This window comes from Mastomys coucha, unplaced genomic scaffold (assembly GCF_008632895.1).
Source record: "Mastomys coucha isolate ucsf_1 unplaced genomic scaffold, UCSF_Mcou_1 pScaffold1, whole genome shotgun sequence".
Lineage (NCBI taxonomy): Eukaryota > Metazoa > Chordata > Mammalia > Rodentia > Muridae > Mastomys > Mastomys coucha.
The window spans coordinates 83189147-83196646 of NW_022196891.1; the positions used below are offsets into that span (position 1 = coordinate 83189147).

At 43.6% G+C, this 7500-nt stretch overlaps 2 long non-coding RNA genes across 2 annotated transcripts in view; both read left to right on the plus strand.

Moving 5' to 3' along the window:
* Window positions 1-1793, plus strand: part of LOC116071730 — a 9013-nt gene extending 7220 nt beyond the window's left edge. Inside the window, exon 3 of the long non-coding RNA XR_004111110.1 lies at window positions 1720-1793. This is a non-coding gene — a long non-coding RNA (uncharacterized LOC116071730). The remainder of the gene's footprint in view (window positions 1-1719) is intronic.
* Window positions 1794-5584: 3791 nt separating this feature from the next.
* On the plus strand, window positions 5585-7320 carry LOC116071741. The gene is made up of 2 exons (XR_004111119.1): window positions 5585-5768; window positions 6776-7320. It is a non-coding gene; the product is annotated as an uncharacterized LOC116071741 (long non-coding RNA).
* Window positions 7321-7500: the final 180 nt, after the last annotated feature.

Below are 7500 nucleotides of genomic sequence, written 5' to 3' on the forward strand. Positions count from 1 at the left end.
AAGAGAGAGAGAGAGAGAGAGAGAGAGAGAGAGAGAGATCTGGGAAAAGAATGATGTAAGGCTGTATACTTGGGTGGAGTCAGTGGCCACAAAGCAAGCAAAAGGGTTTGCTGGGCTGTGCTACCATGACTCCGCAGTAACAGTGAGCACTCGGGAAAATCAGCAGGTCATACTGAAAACAACACGTTCTGAGAAATGATGACAGATCCATTGATTTGCAACTTGGACGGAGATTGCGAAAATGAACAAAAGAAGGCTGCTACAAGGGAGTGATGTGGAGAGAGAAGCTTCCTGAGATGCACACGCAGGCCTGGCGTGTCGAAGGGCATGCTCTGATTTAAGAGTAAACAAAAGGATCTGAGACCCAGCTGTCGGTTGCGTGCGCTTTGCACAAATTATTTAAACTTTGCGTTTATGAGGAAAGGGATACTTCTGCTCAATAGGGTGTAGATTAGCTTTGTTTTGTAAAGCTTGTTTGTGTCATAAAATAATCAAACTCCTTAAAAAGAAAAAAAAAAAAAAGAGAAGCTGCAGAGTCATGCTCCATCATTCATCCAGGCAGAACCCAAACTAGAATCAGAAACATATGTGGAGGGGAGAAGCCATCCCGCACATTAGCTCTTCCCCTCTCATGGCTTCCTATGGGGAGGAATGCAATGATAAAACTGATACAAACATACACCCCAGGAAAATATTATAACTTGTAGTAGCATATAATTATTTTTTCTAAGTCTTTTCTGTTACTATCATGACAAGATGATAATGGAAGCTAGGAACTCTCTTCATCTCTGAGGAAGTTCGCTAACACGAATTAAACCCATGCATGTGCTCTCTAGCTCCTCCTGCATAGTCCCTGTCCTCAAGCCCAGGAGGAATTGTGAGCTATTACAACGTGGACCACCAGGGCTGGCGAGATGGCTTAGTGGGTAAGAGCACTGACTGCTCTTCCAAAGGTCCTGAGTTCGGATCCCAGTAACCACATGGTGGTTCACAACCATCCGTAATGAGATTTGATGCCCTCTTCTGGTGCATCTGAAGACAGCTACAGTGTATTACGCCGGAGCGAGTGAGGCCTTCCTGAGTTCAATTCCCAGCAGCCACATGATGGCTCATGGCCATCTGTACAGTTACAGTGTACTCATACACATTAAAAAAATAAATAAATCTTTACAACGTGGATCGTGTCTGGGAGAAACTTGGTTCCCATTCTCTTTTCCTGAATTTAATATTTAGCTTAATAACTTTTACGTCTGTCTGTCTGTGAGCCTTCTTCTACATGTGTATACTAAGTGCTGTGGTGCCCTTAGAGGGCAGAAGTGGGTGTTGGAAACCCTGCAGCTGGAGTCATCGTGTGGGTGGGTGCTGAGGCCAAACTCTGGTCCTCTACAGCAACCGCTGCACCCCCATCGCTACAGCCCCATCGCTACAGCCCCATCGCTACAGCCCCATCGCTACAGCCCCATCACTACAGCCCCAAATGCACTTTCTGAATGACTGCTTATCTGGAGAGGTTTTCCAATTCTACTTGTTACATGTCTACTTTCTCTGCGGAAAGTAGTTGAAGATTGTTACATATTTGGGGTACGAAACTCGTGTTCATCTATTTCATTCGTAAATAGTTTCTCCTCGTGTATGGCTTGCCTTTTTTACACACTAATGCCCCTTGAGAAATATAAATTCTACTTTTTGGTAAATGTATATATTGTTTTTATTTTATAGATTAAGTTTTTGATGCCAGAGTTCAGAGATGCCCTGTGGATTTGTCCTCATGGGAGCAGAGCTGTTGGGGTTCGGTGAGTTCAAGTTGTAGGGGATTGATGAAAAGTAGGTTGATTCATGGTGCAGCTAGAAGCTAACATGCTGAGCTAGAAGAACATGAAAAGAACAACAGACTACACCATATAGATTCTCAGGAGAACTGAAGATTCCATGTATACAACAGCATCACCTATGGTTGTCCATTTAGGAATCCCTAGGGCATTTTAGCCAGATACCAGTACCTGGAATCTATCCTGAGGTAAATTAAACATAATGTCTGAGGACAGACCACAGAAAGTAGAATTTTTAATTTCTTTGAATAGTTCACGTACAGGACAAGAATTGAGTATCCTCAAGTGGGAGCAAGAAAATAAAGGGAACACTTTGTCCTTACGTCAGGAATTTTCAGCCCGGTTTCCAGTTTATTTGTGTGTGCCATCGGGCCAGCCATCACAGCTCAACATGCATCTAGAGAGAACTGCTCTAAGCTCATGGCTTCTCCAGGGTGGGGAATGGATGGAGGAACACCCTGTTCTTAGAGTATGCTGTGCAAGAATACGGTATCTACCCACAAAAGGGTTCTCCTGATTGAGTCAGAGCTGAGAAGGCCAGAGAAAGTGTGGCTGTCACAATTCTTTCAGATTTCTAGAGGATATGAAGTATAACAGGACACAATTAACAGGAAAACACATCCAATAGCTTAAAGAAGTGGAATATCTTTGAGTCAGCTAGCAACAAATTAAAAAAAAAAAAAAACAGCTTAAGAAAGGTCAATGACACATGAAGCTCAATAAGGAAGAAGACCAAAGGGTGGGTGCTTTGGTCCTTCTTAGAAGGAGAACAAAATACTCACAGGAGCAAATATGGAGATAAAGTGTAGATCAGAGACTGAAGGAAAGGCCATCCAGAGACTATCCCACCTGGGGATCCATCCATATACAGTTACCAAACCCAGACACTATTGTGGATGCCAAGAAGTGCATGCTAAAAGGAGCCTGATATGGCTGTCTCCTTAGAGGCCCTGCCAGAGCCTTTCAAATACAGAGATGGATGCTTGCAGCCAACCATTGGCCTGAGTGTGAGGTCTCCAAGAGAGGAGTTAGAGAAAGGACTGAAGGAGTTGAAGTGGTTTGCAACCCCATAGGAAGAACAACAATATCAACCAACCAGACCCCTCAGAACTCCCAGGGACTAAACCACCAACCAAGGAGTACACATGGCTCCAGCTGCATATGTAGCAGAGGATGGCTTTGTCATGTATCAGTGGGAGGAGAGGTCCTTGGTTCTATGAAATTTCAATAGATGTCCCAGTACAGGGGAATCGAGGGCAGGGAGGTGGGAGTGGGTAGGTGGGTGGAAGAACACCCTCACAGAAACAGGGGGAAGGAGGGATTAGATAGGGTGTTTCCAAGATGGAGGGAAACCACGAAAGGGGATAACATTTGAAATGTAAATAAATAAAATATCCAATAAAAAGAAAAGAAAGAAAAACCAGAAAGCTCAATGACAGACAGCCGTAGTCAGACCATTAACAGGGGAAATTGACAATACAATGACATGAGGGCTGTGCACGAAGAACTGAACAAACGCAGAAGCTAACTCTCTGAACACAGCTCAACAGAAAACTCCGAACACCGACTTCGTCATGCTGTGTTAGGTAGCTTTTGCACCACTCGCTGTGACAGAATCCCAGAGTGAAACACTGTCATCCAGAAAGGATTCATGGATAAACTTGATGGGATTTATGCAAATAGGAGCATGTGGAAGATAGATAGCTCTGTATGACGAGGGGGCCAGGTAGCAGAGATGGATGCTCGTGACTCAGTTAGTGCCCCGTCCCCCTCTGTGTGTGTGTGTATGTGTGTGTGTGTGTGTGTGTGTGTGTGTGTTTGTGTGTATGTGTGCGCGTGTTTTGCTGCATATGTACTTGTATGTAGAGGTCAGCTTGCATGTATTTATCGAGGCCAGTGGCTGACCTTGGGTATTTTCCTCCATTACCTTTCCACCTTATTTTTTTTTAAGGCAGTGTTGCTCACTGATTCAGTAGCTCTTCACTTGGCTATCACGGCTGGCCATTGAGCCCTCAAGCTTGATCTACCCTGATGCCCTAGTACCAGGGTTACAGGTTCACATGCTATCCTTCCTGGCTGTCATGTATGTGCTGGGGACCTTCATGTTTATGTAGTGGGCAATTCAGCCCCTGGGCCATCTCCCCATCCCCTGTAATTCTGAGTAGATTTTACATTGATTGTATATGTTCCATTCCTGAATGATATCATTAGGTCTAGCTTCTGATCTTATTTGATACTCTTTGCTGACATGAAAAATAAATATCACCTTTAAAAATTATACGTCCTCACTGTTAATAGCATGTAAAAATACAAATTAGACATCCACACTATTAATGATCATGGTGCATTTTTTTTTTTTTTTACATACTGGTCTTGCTTATTGCTGTTTCTGAATTCTGTATTTTCTAATCATTTATCTTTAAATTCTTTGATACTTGAAAACAGATAGTGTTCTTTAAAGATATGATAGTTTGGGCTTTTCTAATCCTTTTGTGTGTATTTGCAGTTCTGTGTCTCCTGATAAGATTCTTCAGGCAAATATTGATTGAAAGGCAAACAGTACACAGCACGCTTGCCTCTGCTCTAAAGAGAACCCCTCTAGTACTTTCCCACGCTGCATGATGTCCTGATTCGGGACTCACTGCATAAGACTAAGGGAAACTTTGCCTTCTGTCCCACTGCAATACTCTTATGAATGCAGGCATGCCCTCAACATTTCTTTATCCACAGAGAATGTTACATCACTCTGCTTGTTTGGTGTGCAGGACTCATTAATTTTTAAAAATATAAATGGACTCATGAATTTATGCTAAAGTGGAGCTTTGTTATAGGAGATCATGGCTTTAGTACTGTTACATTCAGTTTGGTCCACTTATTTTTCAAAGACTTGACTTATTTGTAAGAATGAACCATAGATATATTCTCTGCCATGTTTGTATGGTTTGGGGAGAAAAGAAGTGCTGGTCTCACATGGTGGGATAGGAGATTGCTTACATTTTCCTACATTGAAAGGAGCTACAGTATACTAGAATTCTCCAGGAAAACAAGTTCAATACTCTCAATATGGTATTAACTTTGGGGAAGATCTTAACACCCAACTTCATCTCTTCCATGTACATAGGGTTTCACCAGTTTCATCAATTTGCATCTTGAGTCAGTTTCACAAGACTTTTAATTAATTCCTTTACAAATAAAAAATTCAATTAATTGAATTTGTTACTGATTTTTATGAAATTGTGAGCTAGTGTATGTATATGCATGTGTGTGTGAATGTTTGCTTGTGTTTGTGTGTGTGTGTGTGTGTCTGTGTTTGAATGTTCACTTGTGTGGGGGTATGTGCACACATGTGCTATGTGTGGAGGCCTCAGATTAATATCAGTAATATTTTGATTGTTTGTTCTTCTCTATTCTGTGAGTTAGGGTTTCCCAATCAAACGCAGAGCTAGATGATGCAGTTGATTTTCCTAGGCAGCTTGCTCCTGCTCTCTGAAGCTGGAAGTACAGGTAGGCTGCCACACAAACCCAGAATTTATCTGCAGACTGAGGAATCCCAACTCTATAGATTTGTGCATGTGAGTCCAGTCCCTGTAGAGGCCAAAAGAGGGCCAGAGATCCCCTCAAACTGGAGTTATAGGAGCGTGTGAGCCCCTTGATAAATACAGTAGCCGGAAACTAAATGCTTGTCCTTTGCAATCTCTCCTAACTCTTCTACCTTTCTCTGGTCTCTGTCATTGTATTCTAATTTACAGGTATTATCAAATGGACAACAGATTTCTGCTGGACTACAGAACTCCAGGAATCCATGTTCATACGTGTGTAACATATAGGTTTATGCTCCCAGGTTGTCTCGGAAGATTTTCTTGCCTGGAGAGTGAGAGATTTTCACCAACCAACGTGTACAGGCTGAGCAGCCCCGACTGAGTCAGCAGTAGTGAGTCGGTGAGTAGTAGGGGTGACAGACAGTATGGATCCATGGGTCAAGCCCTGGCCATGCAAGCCTGCAGACAAGATTTCAATCCCCTAGAGCTCACACATACAAAGCCCAAAGCAGGAGCCCACATCACAACCCCGGCTGTTCTAGGATGAGATGAGAGATCAGGGTAGAAATTTGCTTTGGAGCTTGCTGACCAGTTCGCCTGGAGTGTGCAGCATAGCAGAAATGACAAAGACCCTTGCTCAGTAAGCGGAGACAGACTGATTCCTGGAAAGCTGCCCCTGCCCTCTGCCCTCTGCCCTCTGCCCTCTGCCCTCTGCCCTCTGCCCTCTGCCCTCTGCACCCTCCACTCACGTACTAACAATAACTAAAACAGAAAAAAAAAAATGAGGCCACCAATAGCATCTGGGATTCTGTGTCCTCAGCACACCACATGTTTGTCACCTCCCTCCTTTGGGCTCTCCCGAGGGCCATTCTCTGCTCATTCATCATGGATATCTTGCCAGAGATCCCTTTTCTGCTTAGGTTAGCCAAAAATCAGTTCCTGTTGCTAAAGACCATGAACTTTCCAAGCATAAAAGGCAGAATTCTAAGGGCATGGCCAGAGGTTACTTTTCATTTGATTTCACTTACAAGTCTCTTCTTTCTGGGCATTCTTCATCATTCCCATTTAACAGATTAAAAGAGAAAAAGTTGGGGCCTTATGTATCCAAGCCATTTGCCTAATGCAGCCCAACTTGTAGGTGGTTGGGAATCAAGAATTCACAGCAGTCTCACGTATTGCCCAAGCCACCACATTCACCCTTTCACATTGTCCATCAAGGTAGTGAGACAGGGTCTGTCTACCTAGCCAGGGATGGCCTAGAACTCACTATATAGACCAGGCTGGCCTTGAACTCAAGGAGGTCCACTTGCTTTTGCCTTCCAAATGCTGGGATTAGTGCTGTACACCGCCACTCCCTACTCCCCACAGGTAAATTTTAAAGATTTCTTCGTCACTCTGATATTCCAGGAGCTGGCCGGTTCTACGTCGATTGCCAAGTGCAGCTAAGGAGTAACTTAGGGACTGGGAGGTCTTCGTCTTTCCTGATGCTACCGGTTTTCATGCCTTCTTGAATTTTGATTGGGGGGAAAAGTCCTTCTCCCAGGCTTCTTCGCTGCTCTATACTATGAGATGGACTTGGAAACTCGTGGCCCCTGACTCACCGAGCCACCTCCAGCTCCACAGCTTTACCACCCGTGCTTTGACAGCATGATCTACCATCACACAGAGAGGCTGGTGACTCGACGCCCTTCATCATCTCTCTGGCCCCACAGAGGGGTTCTTTGAGGTCATGGATGGCTTTCTCAACTGAAGGCTTATTGAAAGTCTGTGTGCTCACGCTTGTTAAGTAACTTCTAGAAACCTTGGCAGAGTAAGTGGATAAAAGGCTGGACTTACAGTCAGCAGGACTTCGTAGTACACATACACAGGTCTCATAATATATGTGACAGTGGGCTTACTTAAATCACCCAATTAACTTTTGTAGGCCTGTATAAATATAATAAAGCAGCTATAGAAATGAAAGATGTTTTCAGGTTAAATTTGACTCCACTGAACTTGCAGAGTCAGAGGTAAGTCAATGCCTCCACGTACATGGTTTTATAGAAAGTGGTGTTTAAAGGCAAAAATCCTGAGAAGATTGAATCTGTTTCTGCCTCCATTTTTCTTAATTATAATCACAAGAAGCCGACTGC